The sequence below is a fragment of the Melanostigma gelatinosum genome, assembly GCF_949748355.1.
Source record: "Melanostigma gelatinosum genome assembly, chromosome: 14".
NCBI lineage: Eukaryota > Metazoa > Chordata > Actinopteri > Perciformes > Zoarcidae > Melanostigma > Melanostigma gelatinosum.
This window is the reverse complement of record NC_136647.1, coordinates 2,092,741-2,114,720: the sequence shown is the minus strand read 5'-3', so window position 1 is coordinate 2,114,720 and position 21,980 is coordinate 2,092,741. Positions and strand designations below refer to the sequence as shown.

Below are 21,980 nucleotides of genomic sequence, written 5' to 3'. Positions count from 1 at the left end.
AAACAATCGTATTATAAAATGTACCGCGGCTGCATGTGGTCATTGTGTGGCTGAATGATTTAAGGCTACAGGGTTCAAGAGATGCATGTAAATGAACAAACGTAGGGTTTTTATCCCCGACGGCAGCTTTCAGAGTGACAATTACGTTCATTAATTTTCATGGACGTTCACAGTGATTTACATAAATATTCATACAGAGCGTTTGGATGTAATAGACTGCAGCTTTATAGTCTCTGTACTGTGTTTAATGGGAAATGACAAGGATGCACACTAAAGCCATTTTGTGACATCAATATATTTGATGCTCTAAGTCTAAACATGTCCCGCACAAAAGGAGCAACCTTTTATTGAGATGTTTTTATTTTTACCCTGAGAGAGAAGCAGTACGTGGACCAACAGGGCCTCACAGCAAAGCCCTGTTCCTCACTGTATAAAGGGTGTTCACATCAAAGGCATACGTTTTCCAACCGATATTAGTTATATTCACTGGTGCTGTGCAGTCAGATGGCAATATGAGGAGGGATGTCATCCCCCTTGGTCACCATCCATCCCCTAACACCAGAGAGAGCGCAGGGCCAGAGGGGTTGTGTCGTTGCATGAGTCTGGTCTGCCTGACTCATTGATCCTGGAACTGACTGCTGTTGGTTAGAATCTATAAACCTGACCGTTGGCTCTGAAATATCAGCAGCCTGACAGATCCATGGCGCTGTCCGTGGTGCTGAAGTAGCAGACGGCTTTGTGATGGAAACTTTTTCTCTCAGTCCCGCCCTCTGAGTCTAAACGATCGACCCTTTTACAGAATCCATTTTCAATTTCATAAAATTTGTATAGTCCAAAATCACAAATCACAAATGGGCCTCAGAGGGCTTTACAATCTGTACAACATCCTCTGTCCTTTTATGGAGAAGGCCTCTCGTTTCACCACACGTCATGCTTCCTGGCAGGCTCAGTGCTGGGAATTCTCTCCTCACACCAAGTCTCATTGGTCCGTCGCCACTCCACTGATACCTGCCGTATTCCTACGATAAAGTGCCTGCATGGCTCCAGTTTCCTACAAACTGAGCTGCTCCTGTTAAACCCAGTTTGCTTTCTGATCTTTTTGACAGAATCGTCAAATTAACACCTTCCCCTACCGGCTAAAACATTTGTGCGATTCCTACCCTCGGGTAAGAATCGCACAAACGTGTGTGTCTGAGGGGGCGTGCGATTAAAATGTGTATTACTTGCCTTTGCAGTAAGATTGTAAGACTGTAGCACGGTAATATCAGATGCGCTTCTATGGCTCAGAGCTGCTGTTAAATGATTAGCGCTGCTGCTAAAGGATTAGCTCTGCTGCTATACAAAACTGTCCCAAACATAATGGACATAATATCTCAACTTTAAGCAGCCAGAGACGGCGACAAACGCGGATCACAGATGGAACACCCCCAGACATTTTGACCGTTTAGGCTCTGCACACCTGGAGCTCAGATCCCAGCTTTCGCTCCTGGTGTTCTTCACCAGTGTTTAGAATGAAGGAAGTAACGGCAGTAAAAGCAGGCGAAGCAGCTTTTAAAGAGACATGTTTGTTTTTAAATAAGTGCTGTGGGTCTAATTTGTGGAAGTGGATTTTGAAAAGTAGGTGATAAATATTTGGAAAAGCAACTAATAGATATTTAAAGAAACTTACAACTTTAAAGTATTACATTTGAGCACAAAATGTGGGTGTAATGTTTTCTAACCTTTATTTGATTGAATATATATTGAGTTTCATTGCCCTGGTCAATAACTGTCAAAATACTCAGTTGCAGTTGTGATCCTGGCTGAAAAGCATCGTTTTACAGGCAGGAATCTCTCGTGGTTCCCAGCATTGATCATCTCTTGGCTTTGCCTCTGTACCGCCCTCATTGTTGGCCTCTACTCTCACTGTTCACCTCACCCAGTCACTCCACCAGCTCCGAATCGCTGCAGAATCACAGAGCTGTAAATGAACTGCACAGGGGATCCAGCAGGGTGAGATTTGTTATGAAGGAAGCACAAGGACAGTCTTCCAAAGCAAAGGTTGTACTGTGTATGCAGATCTTTGTAGAGTCATTCAGCTGACCGTTAAAGAGGAAGGACGAGGACCCGTGTTAATCTAAACGCCGCTAATTAGCAGCAAATACATAGTACGGTTCACAAAGGACAGAATATGTGTGAACATGAGAGGGATGTCCAAGCCAAAACATTCCGCAGGAATAAAGCTCACAGCTACTTCCTGACCAGCTCCTGTTTTTTCATTCTGTAGGTGTTACAAATCCTCTGGCGTCTTCACACCTCAACGGAGAAATCTCGGTGACGCACGCATTCACGCACAAATATAAACGCAGCATTTTGGGGCGATATATAGAGCAGGTAAGCCAGGGTGACAGGACGGGATAGATCAGGGTTGGCGATGTATTTTGTTACACCGTAAAAAGCCAAGTGGGTTCCAAAAGTCTTAAGCTGAGCTTTGAGCTTTTTGTATACTGAACGGATGACCAGTCCAAGCTGGAAAAATGATCTAAACCCCCCGACAATTCACCCCAAAATCATCAACATAGAGGCTGTAATCTGCTGTCAGCATGGAGACCACCTGCAGGCAGGTTACTGCATCAGTGTGTTTTATCAGCTTGCCGGCATCAGCAACACAACAACAACACTGCCGTCATAATTGTTGAAGCTGTCTTAACCAGCTGCGAGTGTCAGACATGCCTTCTTTCAACAACCAGTGGCAGACGCCCGTCTCTGTTGAGGATGTCGGCTATTCTTGCCCTCACAAAAGGACGAAGAAAGGCCGTTCATTAGGCCCGAGGTTTGACTTGACATGAACCGGACAGTTCATCGCGGAGCAGCACTTGGACGTGCTGAGGTTGTTTAAACAAGGTGCTAACGCTAGTTAATGATGCCCTAACATACGCTACTGTTAGCTCCACAGGTTCTTACGTAAAAATGTAATGTTTTAGAAACGTATATCTCCTTCGAACCTCTCTGGGTAACAAGTATCAGTATTACACAACTAAACCAGCCTGAACATGAAGACAACCTGAGCCAGATTATTGTCAGACCCTGATCAGAGCTGGACGATGCTACGCTATGATTGGCCAGTCTGAGTTCGAGGGGCGGGACTTAGTGAAGGGTCAATTCACAAAAGTCTAAATCAGCAAAAGTCTTGTGGAAAATAACTTGAATTTAAGCAAAACATAATTGTGGAAGTCCAAAATGGAATATGAAAACCCGAAAAATGCTTCACATGACACCGTTAAATGTACGGTATGTAACGGTGCATGTCACAGTGGCTCACCTCGTAAAACCGAGATTTACGAACGAATAAAGACATACAGTGTATCAGCCCCGCAGCCATAACGATAAACACCGCGTTCACATCTCGACTGTGTTCAGACCCCCGGCTGATCCGCCTGCCGTCCGGCAGATTAAAGATGTGCCGGGCCGATAGGATTTGGTCACGGAGAGAATCAGAAGGCCGTTCATTTCTCCTGATGCAGGAATAAAATTGCCTCCCGATCGATAACGCGCTGTCAGACATGACTTGAGTGATCTTGCTCTTATCTCTGCGGTGAACATCACAACATCTCATGGTACACTGAGCCGTGCCGCAGATGCCTCCCTTCAAGAAGAGGAGGGAAATTAAGGGCGAGGGGGGGGGGCGCGTATGTGTTGCTGGACCGTGGTGTCCTTGTGTGACCTTGTGGTTCCCTCCAGACTGGAGAATGAAGAGCAATGTGTTGGAATGAAAACACTTTTCTTTGCTGCTCAAACCGGTAAAATACGTGTTTCTGATGCCAGCAGACATTAACCCGGCTCGGAGAGGTGTTTTGGTGTTTCACTGCCTTTTCGCTTTAGCAGGTGAAGCAGCTGTAATTAATAACATTAATTAGGGCTTCATTCCATTTAAGTGCCCCGCAGAGGCTGTGCCCAAAATAATTCTCTTTTTATTGCACCATATTTATCGTCCACCATTTATTTACAGGTCCGAATTCTGAGCGTGAATTTTGTGCACTATGTACAGAATACAAAGTTTGGAATCACCAGTTTTATTGATGATTCTCCTCGTTCCTTCAATAAGCACTATTCTAACGGAGATTTAAACAAAAGTTCATTTCAGATACAAAGTGTAGTTGTTACATTTTAAATAGTTTTAAGAATGAAAAGATTCAAACAATCGCTGCAGTACTCGGTGATTAAACTGGGATTTGTGGGTCCATCGTATGTTCAGCTGATATTCCACGAGAGAGCTGCAGGGATGACGTATATTTGTAGGTAGGTTAGCGTCGCACTGGTTGCTGTGCCATAATGTGATTTGACCTGAAACACAAATGTTTCTATGAGTTGAGGTTCAGAAGCCTGAAGGATGTAACGTCCAAACCCACTTGGATCCATAAGCCAGGTTATGACATGAGTCTGTTATTTTAATTCTTTCCTCATCATTCCTTCAGTTTAGTCTGGTTTTGATTGTGTAGGCGGCTTTTCAAAGGCATGCAACGGGTCTATGATAATCAGCATAATACAGATCCAGAATACATTTAAATGTTTAAAATATGGGGTCTCCATCGTTGATGCTGCGTATCTGTTGAAGCATGACGTTTTACAGATTTGCTAAAAAGCTAGACGCTGACTGGGTTGTTTTTTAAGAGCGTCTGCATGGCGGGCGGAGTGGAGGTAAGCAGATAAGAGGACAATAAAGAGAAAACACTGGAATGCACAGGAAAAGGAAGAACTATACAGTGGAGATTTTATAGATATAGATTTAATAAAGGTCTGAAAACCTTCAGTCATCCCTATCTTATCCCAGTTGTCTCCATTATATTGGTGTTTATGTAATCCTTCAGTGATATTAATCAGAACTACAGATGGTATATGATGCAATAATGTATACAGACAGACGCAGTGGATCAGTGGGGCTGCTCCCTGTGGTAAAAGGCCCGCTAAGTATCTCAACATGTCTCACATTTTCAATCGTCACGTTGGAATCGTACACAAACTGAAGTTGAAATCACTGCAGGGAAAAACAAACGGAAAAGTTCCTGACTCTGTTGCATGAACCAATTACACAATGATTCATTTAGAGCGTTCATATTGAAATGGACTTTGCACAGTGCATCACATTTGAGGATAGAGTGAAGAGATCATTAGCGGTGAATAGATGGCTCGACTGCAAAGATGGAAGTTTACAAATGCACCTTTGATTGACCTAAACATGTCCCTCACGAATAATTCAACCTCCAACCTGTCGTACAGTATCATCTGCTGGCTCTAGAACATGTGTTTGCCTCGTCTGAAGTATGGTTGAGGTGTGCACGCTCTCACTGTGTGTTTTTCTTTCATAGTTTATGTGGGGAATTACATTGTCTTTCTACATTTTTCATCCTGGAAGCCAAACGCCAGTTGCCTCCTCTAAGACATGCTTTTGTGTTGCTTGATAAAGTCTTTCAAGGGGATAAATTCCGGATTTACCGCTGCACAAAGTTCTCTTTTATCATGTTTCTAGGCTCGAGCACAGGACGATGTCGATTCCTTATTCTGCCTTCAACGCTTTGATTGGCTCAGTTGTTTTTTTTCCAATTAGGGAAACAGACGTCAATGAGCACAACACCAGACCCTGTTTGCATCATTAAAAACATCAGATGTAGGCAGTGACTCAGAGGTCTGGAATCAGGTTCCTAAAGAGACCAAAACCAGCCATGGACTGAACTGTTCACTCGCTGTGGCTCACTGACGTGTTTCTGACGACAATGGAATTCTATGGCACAGAGCAATAAGCTCTATCGGGTTGTTGCTACACCGGTAACACTCGTTAGAAAGATAAATGGATTCTAAAAGATAAAATGCCTCATTTTTATGTCGCTTTTGTCCCCTTTGTAGCGGACCAGCTGCGTGTACCTCTGCATGTGTGATGAAATAATACGTTCAGTGGGTGTCAACCTTCGCCAGAGTCGTCCCTCGTCACTGATTTCGTTCATGGCTTTCATGGACAGGATCTCAAGGTGCAGCAGGAGGGGAGCAGAGCTTCTGGTTCGGGGACCTCAGAATTGAGTCTTTTGGCTTCATCTCACCAAGACCTCCAGCGCGCACTGGGTCGGGATCAGAGTCAGTACTTCTGAGTCTGAGGCCATGAATTGCGCCCTCAAGTTTTGGATTCAGTCACTGCCCCTAGCAGGGGTTCTTTTTTCCTCGAGTGAGGGTAAAATGGAGCGTGAGATGGACAGGCAGTTCGGTGCGACATCAGCAGTGATGCAGGCGTTGTACTGGATTGATGTGGTGGAGCTGAGCCGGAAGGAACAGCTCTATATTTACCAGCTCATCAGTTCTGAACCTCACCTGTAGTCATGAGTTCTGGGTAGAATGACTGTGTCCTTCTTGGACTTCGAGGTAGGGTGAGGAGCTCACACATCCGGAGGGAACTTTGAGCAGAAATGATGCTCCTTTGTGTCAAAAGGGGCCAGCTGAGGGGGTTCAGGCATCTAATCAGGATCCTCCTTGACTCCTCCCTTTAGAGGTTTTCTGGGCACGTCCAACTGGTTAGAATTCCATTGGTAGACCCCGAACACGCTGGAGAGATTATATGTCTCATCTGGCCTGAATGCCTCTGTGTTACCGGGAAGAGTTGGAAAACATTGCTGGGACAGCTGGGACAGCTGGAATACCCTGCTAAGCCTGCTGCCCCCGCGACCCGGCCCCAGATAAGCGTAAGGTAATGGATGGCTGAAATAATATGACCAAAACCAACATCCTGTCTGTGTACACTGACAGGGCAACCACAGCTCTCCATCACTCCTCAGAGCTTCGAAAAGGAGCCATCAAATTGAATTGGTCAGTCTCTCAAGGCCGCTGTTATAAAATGCGAAATTGCCCCTTCAGGAAAAACCCTCAGGCAAAATTAAAGTGTTTAAGTGTCCTCAGATTGATGATTTGATTGACCCTTCGCCCATCTAACTTTGGCTTCAGATAATTGGACAAATCTTTGGAAACACTGGCTCACTGAGGACTTTGAAACAAGTGGAACAGACTTAAAAGTGAATGTGTGAAGAACATCAGCCGTGATTATATTGAAAATACAGATAAATAATCGGGGTAATTCTTTGCAGTGAGCGAAGGCAAAGTAGAGACACCCTTTGTGATCATCCTCACATTGTGGCTCCACTGAGCTGCTGCTGTCATGTGCCGAAATAAGCTCATCTTGTTGATCAGCGAAACATTTCCAAGGCTTACTGCAGGATTATTTAAAGATTGCATTTCCATTTCTTGCATCAATTATTCAGGTAAAGCCTCCCCTGAAACAGAACCGGTGTTATTCTTATGATTCATGAAGGTTAATGAAAGGTTTCACCTTCACTCTTAACCCCTCCCAGGCCTGAACATGTGCGTCAACGACTTCTGACTGAACAATGAAATAAGCCCGGTGAATAGCAAGGCTGAACATCTTGATTGTTTTCCCCCTCCAACCTCTTTGAAGCGCTTCCCACCACACACGCTGAAAACAGCAGGCAGTGTTCCCGCCTCAAGGCCGGCGTGAGAAAATGTGAAACAGTCCGTTTTTTCCTCTGTTGTGCTTTCCTATTAAAAAAGCCATATTGCTGTGTGATATTATGGACAAATGACAGCATAGAAGTGCCCTTCCCTCTGATCGTTTGATTGACCCTTGACCCCCATTTTGCTCAGAAGATGATTGGACTTCGCTTTGTCAGTGCCTCTGCAATCTGAAAGGGGAATTTGGTTCCTCTCCCCAGTTTGCATGCTCATGTTTTGCAGCCCAGCAATTCCCTGAAGAAATGCCGTTCCCTTCGCCCTCCCATCATGCACACCGCGGCGAGGCAGTGGCATCCACCAACACTGCTTTCATCTGTTCAGTAAACGGAACTCACGAGGTGAGAAGGATCGAATTCAAAGCGTTTTTACTCTTCTTTTTTTTTTCCCCCACAAATCTAAATCACCCCAGCAACACTTTGAAAGAGTTGCTAATTGAATGCAGTATTCAGGTTGGATTAACTGCTGTGAATTGTGGGAATGTAGCACAAAAAGAAGCCCAACATGAAAAGCGCTGGGTTTGTAATGTGACAACCACAAAATATGCAGTAATCTGCAATTTCTATGACAACACGTTCTGAGGCCTGGAAGCGGCAGATGGATGCAAGAGATTGTGGCTCACGAATCAAAGGATTTGGTTTTCTATTCAACTTTAAAGGAAATGTTTTGTTAAAGGGGGGTTAACAGTGCTAAGGTCTGTCAAACGGATACAGTGTGTAAGACCAAAGAATGCTTTGGGCTCTCATCGATCCACGCGTACCCGTTCATGCCACGACCAGCCATGTTTTTGGACGTTATGACAATATCCGAAAAACTGAGAGTGGCAACAGCTGATCGGTCAGGTGAAGTAAATGTTCCCCTATGAGAGGTTCTACAGAGAACCCCTCTATGGTGTAATGGTTCCACCCAGAACCCTCTCTGCAGGTTATATCCAGAACCTATTTAGGGGGTTCTACCTCGGGTTTTGTCTCGAACCCACCCTGGGGGTTCAAAGAAGAGCCCTTTCAGATTCCAAGGATCTCATCTAGAACCCACTCAGGGGGTTCTACTAAGAACCCTTTTATATTCCAAGGGTTTATATAGAACACACCTAGCCATGTTTTTGCACGTTACGACAATATCCCAGGAGACTGAGTGAAAACAGCGAGTTAAATGTTCGCTACTTCAGAATCTATTCACGAAGGTGTTTCCAGATCCCAACTCTTGTTTGACAAAGGCAAAAATAACCTCAAGCAACCGTAAAAACTGAGATATAATCAGTGTGGTCCTTTAACAGTCGAAGAAGGTCTGATATCAGCACACTATATGTAACATAAGGCTGAGCTGGCTTGCTTCACAGCCAGGTCAGGAGCTGATGCATGGAGCAAACACTGAATCACTGTCTCGACTGAATCATCCGGCAATGAACTCCTGCTCGGGTCACAGTTTGAGACACTTGATTGTACCAAAATTTGAAGTTTTCTGCCTGCTCAATCGCAGCAGTGTGTCATCACTGCTGGCTTGAAACAGCTTCCTCTAGAGAAATCATGAAGTTAATTAGTTGTCTAAATTCATAACCCAGAGAAATGGGTGTTCCTCTTTACCTGGCACGTTCCATTAAGCAGCAGACGCCGCTGAAATAAGGAAGGAAAAGACGCACACTTGTGCCTAACAATAAAGTGAAGCTAAAATGAATGAACATTTATTCATTTTTAATTTCGTTTTCTCAGAATTATGAAATAGAGATTTTGCATTTCCATCTGTGTTCTGTATCTGAGTACCTGGAAGCGGTCTAAAATGCAGATATTTATCAAACCTAACTTGTAATAATGATTTCAAGCTTGGTTTTCCCAATTCAGTGCATTTGATTCAATTTGAGCCCAGCGTCTCCTGAATATAGTTTATTATTCTGTTCCACTTTTAGAAATAGATGTGCTAACTATAACTATAAAGGGTTCTTCAGCTTGTCCCACCAGGAGAAACGTTTGTGGTTTCTGGGAGAACCTTTTATAAAGTTTTCACCTTGAACCCTTTCAGAGAGTTCTACCCAGAACCGTCTGTGAAAGGTTACACCGAGGAACCCGTATGAGAGGCTCTACAGAGAACCCTTCTATGGTGTAATGGTTCCACTCAGATCCCTATCCACTTTCTAATGGTGCTAACAAGAGCTGAGAACCCTTTTATATTTAAAGGGTTTCATACAGAACCCACCAAGGGGGCTCTACCGGGAACCCTTTTGTATTCCAAGGGATTTATCTCGAACCCACTCAGGATGTTCGACCAAAAGCCCTTTTAGATTCCAAGGGTTTCATCTAGAACCCACTCAGGAGGTTCTACCGAGGACAGTTTTATATTCAAAGGGTTTCATCTAGAACCCACCAGGGGGTTCTACCAGGAGCCCTTTCATATAGCAAGGGATTTAACTAGAACCCACTCAGGATGTTCGAGCAGGAATCCTTTCATACAGCATGGGATTCATCTAGAACCCACTCAGGATGTTCTACCAGGACCCCTTTCATATAGCATGGGATTCATCTAGAACCCACTCAGGATGTTCTACCAGGACCCCTTTCATATAGCAAGGGATTCAACTAGAACCCACTCAGGATGTTCTACCAGGACCCCTTTCATATAGCAAGGGATTCAACTAGAACCCACTCAGGATGTTCTAGCGGGAATCCTTTCATATAGCATGGGATTCATCTAGAACCCACTCAGGATGTTCTACCAGGACCCCTTTCATATAGCAAGGGATTCAACTAGAACCCACTCAGGATGTTCTAGCAGGAATCCTTTCATATAGCATGGGATTCATCTAGAACCCACTCAGGATGTTCTACCAGGACCCCTTTCATATAGCAAGGGATTCAACTAGAACCCACCCAGGATGTTCTAGCAGGAATCCTTTCATATAGCATGGGATTCATCTAGAACCCACTCAGGATGTTCTACCAGGACCCCTTTCATATAGCAAGGGATTCAACTGGAACCCACTCAGGGTGTTCTACCAGGAGCCCTTTCATATAGCATGGGATTCAACTGGAACCCACTCAGGGTGTTCTACCAGGACCCCTTTCATATAGCAAGGGATTCAACTGGAACCCACTCAGGGTGTTCTACCAGGACCCCTTTCATATAGCAAGGGATTCAACTAGAACCCACTCAGGAGGATGGATGACTAAGAGCAGAATGTATTTTAAACAGTGCCCATTTAAACCTGTTGCTATACCACCAGGCTGGAATATATGTTAAGAGCTCTTCATTTTTTCTTAACTATATGTTGAAGGAAAAGAAGAAGGTGTGTGCATGAGCCCCGTCAGTGAGTGTGTGCAGTGATGGGGGGGGGGGAAAGAAAGAAAAAGGAACGCTGGTTGTTTTAAGTGTCTTTTGATTAAATCCGAAGGGGACAAAGCGAGTGTAGAGAGGAAACAGACGGATGACATTATGTTAGCCAGCAGGAGTCTATGGTGAGATACACAACTAGAAGTGACTAGTGTTGTAGAAGCCAGCAGGAAAAGGCCTGCTGAGTGCTTCTGCAGTTGCTGTACCAGATTTTCACCACTGATACACAGACTGATTTCTATAAGTTCCTCACATATGGGATGCAAGTGCTAGTTGTGTTTGTGTATGAATGGTTGTAGCACATGCAAAGAAATGTAAATTAACTTAAAAGATTGCATCCATATTGGTGCCCAAAGCGTTCCAAATTACTTTTGTTAAAAAGATGGGGAGGTTGGGGACATGGCTCATGATTACTAAGGGTTTTTCACCTCACTTGTAATAAATGAAGCCATGTGAGGCCTTTTATTGGCAGGAAGCAGGCGACAGACAGGCTGCAAAGTGGACGTTGCGGGAAAGAAAAAAAGCAAATAAATAATTTGACCGATGCCGCCGTTCACCGAGCCTTCACAGCGAAGATGGAGCCGTCGGTGATTGAATCTGCACCAAGCAGGCACCGTCCGCCACGAGATACGATCTCTGACAACATGTAGAGGGCAACAGTGGATACGCTGGCTGACAGTCCTCACATCCTGTACTAAAGCAGCACTCGCACTGTTTTCATGTCGCAGTATTTGACATTCTCACTTCACTGATTGACAGTAAAAGCAAAGATTCTATGGTTAACAATGGAGACGCAAGAGGAAGTCTATTTTATTATTGACCACTGAAATTGTTAATTTTTGTCTGTACAGGCCGTACAAAGCTTGGTTCCTAATAGATCATTCCAATGTAAGTGATGGGAGACTAAGAATGCATTCTTATTCTCTCATACGAGGCTTCAGCTGTCTGAAGTTGGTTTCCTTCAAAGTTACACTGCTTTTACTAGAACTTCCCTTAAAGGGCCTGTGTGTAGCATTTCAGGGGATTTGTTAACAGAAATGTACTATTCATAACTATGCTTGTTATAATCACTGAAAGCTAAGAATCGTTAGCCGTGTTTTCGTTAACCGGCCATGTTCCACCGCCATGTTTCTACAGTAGCCCAGAACGGACAAACCAAACACTGTCTGTGGTTTCAATCTGCAACCACGATGCTGGATGTCCCCATATCCCAAATACTGTCCCTTCGAGACCCTGCTGAGCTGAGGTGGAGGAACAGTTACACAGAGTTTAATGCTACCGAGATCACAAACAGCAGCTTACTTTAAACTCTGGACTACAAGCCCACTTTGAATCACGCATGCAAAGTTGCAGTGGTCATCAAGTGTCGTGCCCGACACCAATGGCATGAAAGTTCGGAGTGTTTTAAATCAATTCAATATAGTCTGATACCAGACACTTTGTGGACAACACACACACACTGCTTGTCAAAGTCAGCCCCACTGGTATGTTTGATGGTGTGTAAACACACACACACACACACACACACACACACTCTCATCCCCGTGCTCCCCAGAGTGAGGAGTACAGTGATGTGGACGAGGAAGTCATTCTAAATCAGGTAGAGCAGTCTGAAGGAAGCAGATGAGGGTAAAGGTTCTAGAGAGGAAGAAGAGAGTGATCGCTCAAAGACCAAGAGGTAAATGTGGTCTTGGAAGTTAAGAGCTACAGGCACACTCCACCTGACCCGATGAGAAATGTAAACACTTCCTGAAAATCCAATCACTTCTTGCACCCTAAATCTCACATGCGCTTTCTTTGACAGGACTTTAAATGAATCTTCAGTGGGTTTGAATAATAAAAATAGAATCGGAAAAGAGCCGACATTCCCGTTCAAATCTATGTAGCAGGATGGTCAGAGTGGCAGCCATTTTTATGTGTTTCGTTGCAACCGACGTACGTTAAGTCGCGGACTCACTGAGGTGAGGTCTTGGATTAACGACTGGTACGAGCAGTGGAGTAGCAACGTTAAGCAGAGAGTAAATGAGTCAAATTAAACAACTTAATGCTTCATCAACACAATCTTTTCACAGCTTAAGAAACAAACACTGCTATCGCCAGATGAGTGACGACTTTGTTCGGCTCATTTGTAACCAGTGTAGCATTTAAGCAATGTGGAATTTTAAAAAGCTAGCGAGCTAACTGACTAGCGGACAGCTTGAAGTTAGCAGATGGCTAATTCCGCCACGTTTTTATGCTACAGTGGTTACAGAAAATACAAAAGAACTAGCTAACTAGCTAGCCCTGCATGTCCAGAGCTGCCTCTAGCTGTGAGAACACTCTACGGCCCAACTCACTAACAATCATCTTTTTCTTCTGTACTAGTCAAATGACCATGCAAAACAGTTCAATGTCCATCTACTCCCATTCTATTTCTATGGTATGCTTGTCCCTGTATTTGTAAGGATGGACCCAGATGTGTGTGCAGATGGGTATAGACCAAAGCTGTGTGCTTCCAACCCATTGGCACCCATAGAAAAAATGTATTTTGATGTTTAAAAATGTGCTTTGGCATTAAACTAACCTTTATCCATGTGGTGCTTCTTTTAAAGCGTTAAATGTGGCTTTAGACATTTTGTAAAGCTTGAAACGATCCGTGGTCAGACTTCCAAAGAGGATTCGAGGTAGTGTGTTGACCTCGGAGGGCATTCTGGGTGCCTGAAGGGATGTAAACATGACATCCTGGGTTTGTGTCCAGCCCAGGAGCTCACTGCATGCCCTCCTCCCCCTCTTACTCTTCTGTCTCGCTCTCATAGTGTTCCCTGTCTCTCTAAAAAACAAGTTTAAATGCCACATAGAAAACCCAGTGAGGCCCAACCGAGAGCAGATTGGGTATAGATTGTAGAATGTGTAGTTTCTGCTTGAAAATCCACCCACCCGAGGAATATTGACCATCAGCGGTGCACCAGCAATGCTAGAGAAGAAACAGCCTGTGAGATAGTGCCTTCATTGATAAAAAAATCCAGGAAATAAACACGGCACACCAGCGGCAATAAAAGCAAGACAGTGCACACAACATAAGACATTCATAGATGGGCGAACCCTGCATCATGGGCTTTATCATGGAGGGCATTCATGCAAGACAAGTCCGCTGCACGCTGTGAAATGCTCATTCAGTCTTTTCACGTTCCTGACTGTAGAGACGGCCTCGATGTTTGGAGATAGCAGTCGTTCCCTGAGTTACGCCACGTTCCCTCCCTGTTCAGCTATGTTGGCACCACTTTCTAATGAGGTGCCTCTACAATTACAAGTTGTAGCTATTGGTGATATTAAAGGTTAATAATAAAGCATGTACTAATGTTTTATGGATCAGTTATAAGCCATTATTAAGAACAAGTTGGGGGTTTGGGTTAGGTGATAATATAAATATATAAGTAAGATAATGGAGGATAAACACCAGCTGAATGGGATTTCTCACAACCTGCCTCTTGAAAACGTGATACCATTTAATAAATATAAAATTTAGCAACAAAAAACAACTTTTTGGCAGTTCAAATTCGTTCAAATGTAGTTGGTTCCCAAAGCTTGAATCTTGGTCAATCTCTTGGATAAAGTCCGTCTGTCTGGCCAGGAAACACACGACACAATATGAGAGCTGATTCTAACTCCGGTTCAGCCAGAATATTAGATTTTTAACAGCACGGCGAGTCTGCACTGGTCTCTGCACAACAAAGCAGGTCAACGTGAACAGGCGGCACATGATATCTCGTCCTGTGTGAGCGTCTGCGATTCAAATCTGTCGCCTCCAGATTGACTCTCGGAGCAGTTGGAGCCGCCGTAACCATTGTGACCACATTCAGAATCGTCTTTTACCATCTGGACAAATCGTATGGTTATTCTGTAGTTTGAGCTGGTTAACAATGGAGACGCACGTGGTGGTGGGATACCACGGCTATTCACAGTCAGTGAGTCATACAAATTACAAATGAACATCTACTACATCACACTGAATGCTCAACTGAACAGAAGTCTGTAGTAGAGAGAGAGAGAGAGAGAGTGATGTAAATGTGCTGTGAGCGGTTTAGTACTGCTGAAATGTCTTGTGTTTCCCAGCTACTGGCTGGAATGAATTCATCAATTATGCATCAAATTGTAATACAATTATTAACCTTTCCTGGAACCTGATCTAACATTTATCAAACAAAGAGGAGCCCCGGTGTCCTGCTGCCGTGAGAGTTTGCTTTGATTTTCAAATGTCATACAGCCTGTAGGTGGCTTCAATCGGCCTGTAACCCTACTTGTACCTGAGCCTCCCATTGCGAGGCGGCTCTGTTATCAGGTTTGATTGCACCTTCAATAGACTGGCTGACTGGAGGACTTAATGCGATTCTTTCACCCAATCGTTCAATTTCTGAGTCAGAGAAACCGTAAAGGATCGTGTGGACGGTTCAAAGCACATATTGCGTATGAACAATTCATCTTTAAGCACACTCCACTCTGGCTTTTTCCAGCCCGCCTTAAAACAGAGAGAAATGCAGACCTGTGATGTGTATCTATCCTTCTTTCCATTTCTGCAGCCACCGTGCACTGTATTGACTGTACACATCGGGCTGCCGCTGGACCTTATTTGTTGTTAAGTATGAATTTATCTCTGGAGGGATCAAGGGGCAGCTTACCACGGTGTTGCCGACTCATTAGAGCCAGCAGAATCCGATCAAACTGCATTCAGATCTATACAAATGGAGCTTTTCAGAGAAACCGCAACCTCTACAGAGGGAGTGCGGGGGCTGGGGGGAATGGTGTTTCACAAAAACACTATGCTGCAAAGTACACTGATTCTTTATTCAGACTAATAGATCAGCAAAGAGGTGAGAAGAATAAGCTGGAGAACAATAAAATACAGACAACACAGATTTTTGCAGTGTCAGCAGTGTCACCGGTAATTTAAAGTTCTCCTCGTCCATAAAAAAGACAAATGTTGCTCTCTTGAAGATAATATGACTAATATCACCAAAAACAGGTGCTTTGAACATCAGTATCTGGGAGGGTTAATACTTTGTCACCCACTTGTTGTATTGAAAAGACTGTGGTCAGCTGCAACAGTGCAATCCATCGTGGCACAGAATGAAGTGGCTCTCATTTCTCTACAAGCCAAAACTTGTGCCAATGGCGGCAACCTCTGGTTCTAGAAAGCGAAGCCAATGCCTTAAAGCTGCATTCTCTCTAATGTCCATCAGGGGGCGACTCCTCTGGTTGTAAAAAGCGCTCGGCTTTAAGTAGTTCGACCCTCTCGTGGCTCCAAGAACCAAGATGGCGACGACCAAAATGCCTAACTTGAGGCTTCAAAACCATTGTCCACAAACCAAATGGTGACATCGCACCGACTACGTCTTACATTGCAGGGATACAATCGGAAGCAAATAAAGACACATTTGGTCAGCGCAGGGTTGATTCAGTGCTTTACCCCAAGTGAGAACTCACGGATGATTCAAGCACCCAAGCAGCACTCTTTATTTATCACAGTTCCTGTTCTTGATATCGACTGCTTCTCCTGCGTCAGAGCGCTCACCGGATCAAGCCAAAGCCTGATTCGCTTTGAAGGCAAAATCAGCTGGTTGGTACGTGCTGCACGCACAACGCGCGTGTTGTTCCTCGGTGCAAGTTATCACTGATGGCACCAAGTGGTCTTCTTCGTCCGCACACTTGAAAGAGAGCTGAACCTCAACGTAATGAGGGTCTGACTTTGAGAAAGCTCGATGGCTGCATTAGGAGATGAAAGAACTTAATTTCTCGACTCAATTATACAATTAATTGTCTTCAAAACACATTTGATATCTGTGGGTTTTGTTCATTTGAATGTCATTCCAGGGGGTGGAAAATACCCGGGTTAGGCATTGTGCTCGTTACAAATATTGATTTCTGCTGAAGAGGCTGTTCTGATTAGCACTCTGATATTTAAAGACTGCTGTGAGGAGTGATACGTCTTTGGCTGATGGTTATTTTACTTTTAGCCACACAGACGTCCGAGAGCGGTCAACCCACTCCGCCTGGAAAAAAACAATCCGGCACCACTGAACACTGAGGGTTTCCTCAGATCTCTCAATCAATAACTAAAAACTTGCTCAAGACGGGATGAAATACTTATGCTTAGTTGGTTTTGTTTGTGCAGGAGATACTGTATGTTTACGACGAACAAACAATCCAAAAGAAACTTGCAGAGACATCATGAGTCAGAACACACACACAGAAAGATAAGAACTGCAGGGAATCAAACCTTTGAAACTCACATTCCTGGAAGTGGTTCAGCACCATGTGGGATTTTTGTTCTGCTACACTTCAGTGAGATGCAGATTTCTTTAGTGTATAATCACCTAAAAATAGAAGTTGGAATTAGAATAAGCCGTTTATATCTGCACACCGAGTGGGTCCTCCTTATAGAGCCATGTTTCTGCAGTAACCCAGAACAGACAAACCAACCCTGGCCTCCCAATCATGGTTTTAAATAAAACACAGGGGACCCTGTTGTTTTGGTCTCCAGGGCCGGAAAAGAAAACATGGGAAACCTCTGTTGGTCTTGAGTAGGGATGCCCCCCGGAACCCGGTTCTAAATGAGTAAAACCAAGAGTATCGATAAGGTGTGTAGTTCTGCTATCGGTACTTTCTTAGTTCTGGAGTGAGATGTCCTCGTGTTAAACGTCCTCTCTCTGTGTCTTTGTCTCTGTCTCTCTGTGTCTTTGTCTCTGTCTCTCTGTGCCTTTGTCTCTGTCTCTCTGTGTCTTTGTCTCTGTCTCTGTCTCTCTGTGTCTTTGTCTCTGTCGCTCTGTGTCTTTGTCTTTGTCTCTGTCTCTCTGTGTCTTTGTCTCTGTCTCTCTGTGTCTTTGTCTCTGTCGCTCTGTGTCTTTGTCTCTGTCTCTCTGTCTTTCTCTTTGTCTCTCTGTGTCTCCGTCTTTGTCTCCGGCTCAGTACAGCGTGAGACTCGCATCATGATCAGAGAGAAGAAAACATTTGACTCCAGTAGATGCTGAGAACTCTGGTCGTCTCAAACACAACACAACCCTCACAAGTAAGAGAGGAAACAGCAGTTTATCACAACATGTGACCAACAAGCAGAACATCAGTCTGTTTGTGGAGCAGCCGTCAGGTATTTGTAGTGATGTCATACGGAGTTGGATCAGAAGAACATGATAACCAATGAAAGACAATCACTTTGCCAATTTTTTAGCTACAAATTTATTTTAAAAATCCGACTTGATAAGCAGTATCAACAAGAGCACCAGTATCGATCAAATCCTAACTATACCCGTCCCCAGCTTTGAGGAGCTGCATCATTTATTTCTGCACAAACTGCAACATTCACCTGAAATCCTCACCGCTAAACTTCCTTTCTAAACTTAATTTCCGAAAACTTGATACAAAAAATATTGTTCTTAATGTAAGTAAAGGACTGGGGCAGTTTCATGGTGATATCTATTATTTTATCTCCTATTCCCTTGTTGGCGTGGCCGATCCCTGTGAGAACAATAGGGACATTGTAACCATCCATTCTCTAGCCCACTGGTTCACAGCACACAGTAAAAAACACTACTTGGTTTCATGTGGTGGCCTTTTACTGAAAAATGCCTTGAAGTAGCTTGAAATGCTGGAAGATATCAAAAAGCGTGTTCTACAGATGACTTTGTGATCAGATACAGTGAAGAATGAATGCGTTTCAAAGCATTATCGTATGATTGAGTGATGTTTTCATGGCGCACCCCCACAGTAAATGCTATGTTCACTCAGTGTCACAGCACATACAAGGATTGTGTTTGCACTCAAGGATGGGGATTTACATTTTAAAGGATTATTGATGTGTTGTTTTTATGATGCGCACTCAAGTTGACTGCTCCTGCGCGGGAGAATAGCAGACGGGCTGACAGAACTGTGCTTCGTTATCACGTCAAGCCTCGGTGAATAAAGGACGGCAACACTGCATGCAGACACCTCGAAGTATCTATGAGAGTCAAAAGACGACGCTACAGAGCTGCTCCTCATGGACCATTCATTCATCCAGTCATCCATCCATTCCTCCATCAGTCCATCCATCCACTCATCCATCCATTCGTCCATCAGTCCGTCCATCCATCCATTCCTCCATCAGTCCATCCATCCATTCCTCCATCAGTCCATCCATCCATCCAGTCATCCATCCATTCCTCCATCAGTCCATCCATCCATCAGTCCATCCATCAGTCCATCCATCCATCCAGTCATCCATCCATTCCTCCATCAGTCCATCCATCCATCCATTTCTCCATCAGTCCATCCATCCATCCATTCCTCCATCAGTCCATCCATCCATCAATCCTTCCTTCCATGCATCCATCCATCGATTACATTCACCCATCCATCCATCCACTCATTCATCCATCCATCCATCCACTCATCTGTCCTTCCTTCCATGCATCCATCCATCCATCGATTCCATTCATCCATCCATCCATCCATCCATCGATTCCATTCATCCATCCATCCATCCATCGATTCCATTCATCCATCCATTCACTCACCCATACACTCATCCATCCATCCAATCATTCAGCCAGCCATCCCTCCGCCCGTCCATCGATACATCCATCCACTCACCCATCCACTCACCCATCCCTCCATCAATGAAAGTCAAGACGAGTGAATATGAAGCAGCAGAGAGAACAGCTGGAGCTAACTGAGTTCTGTCGTCAAATATTTAATCTCAACAAGCTGATAAGAATGCACTTAGTGGGATTTGAAAGGAAGTCACTCGTCACTGTGTAAATGTATCATTAGTGACCAAAGGACAGCGTGCACCTGCAGCATGCACGTGAATATGCAAAAGAGAATAAGTCCATGTTTGCAGGGTCAGTTTATCCTGGTTTTCGACTGCAGTGCTGGACAAACTGTGCTAAAAAGCGGCTTTAAATGCGAAATAAATCAATCTAGAAAACATGCTTTTGTACGAACTGTACTTTTCCTTTTAGGTTCAACTCCTTTCAAAAGAAAAGCTACATTTTATATTTCCAAGTAGAATTAAAATAACGGAGATCCTAATTGTGTGGAGGATTCATAACATAAGCTCATACTGTGTGAAGTTCTTCCACCAACATTTTTCCGGTGACGTGAGGTAGAGTTACAACTCCTCCTCATTTCCCTCCTCACACAAAGTGCAGGTTTAGAGGCTGTAAAGCATGAAGAACACCGCTGCATTGTATTGATACAAGTAAACTTTCATGGAGAAATGTCATCTTTTGCGTTCGTCCGGACCAATCAGCGTTCTGTAAGGAGCTCACTGGCAACTAAGGGCGTGGCTTACGTGTTGGTGTCGCGACGACACGGAGAGGCAGCTGTTCATTCACGACAACAATGAAGAGGTTAGCGTGGATGCTGCAATAGCATCAGTAGCGTCAGAAGAGCGACGCTCTGAAGGCTTTTCTCAATAGAACACATGTTTTCGCTCTTGTCACAACTGGCAAGTGGTAAGAATTTGATTGACAGATGGTTCGTCCAACCACTTGACGAATCAGCTGCCCTTTTCCAAACCTGTCAGATGGTAAACCACGAGGCAGGTCAGGTTAAATATCACAGCCATCGGTTATACATCTCTGAGAAACCGGGGCGAGCAATAACTGAACATCACAAAATTATCGAAAATATGAACCGCATATATCATTGCTGTTGACCTTATTCATGGATGATATATCAAATGACCATGAAATATGTGAGATTGCTCTATCGTTATTACAGTGTGATTAGAGATTAAAACCTTTAAGCCTGCAGTTGTCTGGAGGCCATGTAGCAAGACCCCCCCCCCCCCCCCCCCCTAAGGAAATCAACTCGACCTTAGCAGACAATAAAGGAAGCACACAATACGCCCACACAAGGACATCTTCCCACCTGGCTGGTATTTGTCCGGCTGAGCTCAGCGAGCATTTACAGCCCAACACACTCCGCCAGACATTGTGGTCGGCGGTCCGTCTGTATTGTGCTGCTCATTGAGTTCTCCCCCCGTGTGGGAGCGGAAACTGAAAGGGTAAAAAGAAATACTGAGAAGTGGCTTCCAGGAGTCCAAAAGAAGCAGGACACAGACATTTTATCGATCCAGCTCCGGTGGGATGCAGAAGCCTTGAAAGAACTTGAGTTCAGCATGTTCTCGGGGAGTAACGAGAGGAACTCGGGGGAGGGGGGGAGAAAGAAAGCCTTTGTGGCCGAGTAAGAAAAACTTGTTGGGGGCTCTGACTTACAAAGAGCTCCTTGGATCATAGCTGAGCTTACCCTCTGGGCCATTGAGAAAATCCCAACAATGACGTTTATTTATTTATATATTACAGACACATCTGTAATACTTAAAGCAAAGATGCACATCTTAAATATTCAGATATTCTCAAACATCAAAGAGTAAAATACTTCAGATTAGGTAACCAGCTACAATTACGCTATTTATATTTTTTCTAAATGTAAAAAACAATCGTGCGGTGGTTTGAAGTATTCTTCGGCGCTGCTGTCCAATCAGGAGGCCTTCCGGGATGCACAGGGCAGAATTGCAGGAACGATTGAGTTCTGTCTGTTTTTAGTGCTCCGGGTGGAAGCAGTGGAGAGGTGAGGTGGGCAGTATTTCCCAATCGGGGACGGTCAGCAGCACCAGCCTACTGGAACAAAAAGTTTGTTCTGCTGATTTTTATTGGATGAAAATATGTCTGATATAGTAATACTGTATATTCCAGACATGGTATGCGTTTCTGTTTATTCTACAGTAGGTGTAAGCATGCAGATGGAGTCATTTTCTGCAGACTTTGAGACCCTTAAGTGTTGTGGCTCCATCGACTTCTAACGTGGAAGAGATTAACTAAAAACATTACCACACGTTCGGTGTGATGTGCCATTTTGTGAACTGTAAGTTACTGGACTAACTATCTACAAATGAAAATCAGATGCAACGCTTTGAAAGCCCCGAACTTTCCTTCCCACGCATCCTTTACCGTGGCCTCATTAAAGTGCACACAGCACACTCACGCTTTACGCCAAAGGATGAAGAGACGAGAGGCTGAAGAATCTAAAGCTGGTGAACTGAGCTCTCTGTGGACACGAGTGCCCACTCACTGCAGTTGTGGTTAAGTTAGTCAAGTTTT

The 21,980-nt window shown here is 44.2% G+C and overlaps 1 protein-coding gene across 1 annotated transcript in view; it reads right to left on the bottom strand.

Annotated features, from left to right (window-relative positions):
- The window catches only part of doc2b (double C2-like domains, beta), a gene marked incomplete at both ends in the record, with an annotated part of 85,537 nt that overhangs the window by 57,683 nt on the left and 5,874 nt on the right, over nt 1-21,980 (bottom strand). The window lies entirely within an intron of this gene.